The sequence below is a fragment of the Molossus molossus genome, unplaced genomic scaffold (genome assembly GCF_014108415.1).
Source record: "Molossus molossus isolate mMolMol1 unplaced genomic scaffold, mMolMol1.p scaffold_m16_p_1, whole genome shotgun sequence".
In the NCBI taxonomy this organism is placed as follows: domain Eukaryota; kingdom Metazoa; phylum Chordata; class Mammalia; order Chiroptera; family Molossidae; genus Molossus; species Molossus molossus.
Window position 1 is genome coordinate 225,098,485 of NW_023425344.1, and position 2,261 is coordinate 225,100,745.

The 2,261-nt window shown below is 43.3% G+C and overlaps 1 non-coding gene across 1 annotated transcript; it reads left to right on the plus strand.

Annotated features, from left to right (window-relative positions):
• Positions 1–224: 224 nt before the first annotated feature.
• Positions 225–333, plus strand: LOC118621328. The gene has a single exon (XR_004957672.1). It is a non-coding gene; the product is annotated as a U6 spliceosomal RNA (small nuclear RNA).
• Positions 334–2,261: the final 1,928 nt, after the last annotated feature.

Below are 2,261 nucleotides of genomic sequence, written 5' to 3' on the forward strand. Positions count from 1 at the left end.
CTTGGTGCATGGGTCCATGCTCAACCATTGACTGAGCCACACTGGCCGGGCAAAAGCTAGAATTTAAATAGGATATATAACTGTGTTATTTTCCTACTCAAAGCTTTTCCCCAACAGCTTTCCATCACACTTAAGACAACATCAAAGTCTTTACCATGACCTACCAACACCTTTTATAACCTGAACCCCATGCATTTCTCTGAACTACCTTCCTTTTTTTTTTTGTGCTCGCTTCGGCAGCACATATACTAAAATTGGAACGATACAGAGAAGATTAGCATGGCCCCTGCGCAAGGATGAACTACCTTCCTTTTTGTAGAACACTTTTTTTTTGTTTTGTGTAAAGGTATTTTGTATTCCTATTTTGTACATGGCATACCCCTAGTCCCTAAACAGTGCCTGTTATATAAGAAGAACTCAATAAATATTGATTAAATAAATTTTATAAAATCTCAAAACCATCCTAAGCAGTTGAGTTAGATTCTTTAGGAAATAAATCACAGAAGCCTTATAACTTTCAAAATATTCTATGATCTTAAAGCTTTTTTTATTTTTTTTTATCCTCACCTGAGGACACTCTTCCATTTTTTGTACAGATAGAGTGGGAGGGAGAGAGAGGAAGAGAGAGAGAGGGAAACATCGATGTGAAAGGGACACATCGAGTGGCCGCCACCCGCACGACCAACCAGGGCCGGGGACAAACTGCAACCGAGGTACATGCCCTTAGCGGGAACCGAACCCGGGTCTCTCCAGACCGCAGGCGGACGCTCCAACCGCTGAGCCAAACCGGCCAGGGCGATCTTAAAGCTTTTTTAAAATTTTGGGAATAATTATAGACTTGCAAAAATTGCAATGATAGTTTAGAGAGTTCCCACATGGCCTTCACCCAGCTTCCCTGAATGTGAACACCTTACCTAATCATGGACACTTGTCAAAAACCAAGACATGAACACAGGTATGACACCTAACTGAACTACACACTGCATTTGGATAGCTTTCCTTTGTGTGGTCCAGATCCAGGCCAGGATGCTACGCTGCATTTAGTTACCATGTCTCCATAGTCTCCTCCAATTTGGGTCAGTTTCTCAGTCTCTTTGTTTATCATGACCTCAACAGTTTTGAACAGCACTGGTAAGGTGTTTTGTAGAACGTACCATGCTCTTTTTCTTTGTTTGCCACAGAAGTCAATGTCATAGGAAGCTAACAAAGTGGAACCTGAAAACACACTGAAAATTCCGTTAGAGCTTACCTGCTATAGGCGCCTATGTAAATGAGTTTCTGATCCTATAATCAGGAGACTATGGGGACTAAGGAGGTCAAGAGATGAAGAGCTGACAGCGGTTAGAGCGCCCGCCTGCGGTCCGGAGAGACCCGGGTTCGGTTCCCGCTAAGGGCATGTACCTCGGTTGCAGTTTGTCCCCGGCCCTGGTTGGTCGTGCGGGTGGCAGCCACTCGATGTGTCCCTTTCACATCGATGTTTCCCCCTCTCTCTCTTCCTCTCTCTCCCTCCCACTCTGTCTGTACAAAAAAAAAAAAAAAAAGAGATGAAGAGCTGAGAAGTTCTTTTCTTGGAGCCCCCAGGATATTTTCCATCAAGTCTCATGGTCGTAACTCTACAGCATGGGCACAGAAATTGAACTACGATCGTCAGTTTAGTCTAATGAAGATCTCTCTGGTACAAGTGGGAATAGGTCCTCCTCCCTGAGTCATGGCTGCCAGGAGGGAGTTGAGGGGGGTCAGGGATGAGGACACGGTAGCGAATGGGTTTGGTAGACAGCAAACAGTGTTTGTTATAGAGTCTATTTATAGACTATATATACCAGCAAAGTTCAGATGGGTCATAGCCTCCTAGGAGAACAGCATATCAGAAGTGTGCTGCTTATCAAAATGTGGCTGGTATGGATAAATAAACTGTGGTATATAATACAATGAAACACTACTCAGCACTAAAAATGAATGGACTGCAGATACATGTGACATCATGGATGAATCTCAAGGCATTATGCCAAGTAAAAGAAGCCTGACAAATGACTGTGTACTTTATATTCTGTTTATATTACAATCCAGAGAAGGCAGAACCATACAGAGAGCAAAGAGATCAGTGGTGGCCAGGAGCTGAGGGTGGGGGGAGGTGACTGGATACAAAGGGGAATGAGGGAACTCTTTGGGATGATGAAAATGTTCTATAGATTAAAGAGAAAACTACTATTGGATTTTGGGTAATGATGTGAAATGAACAAAAGGACATTGAAGGAAGATTT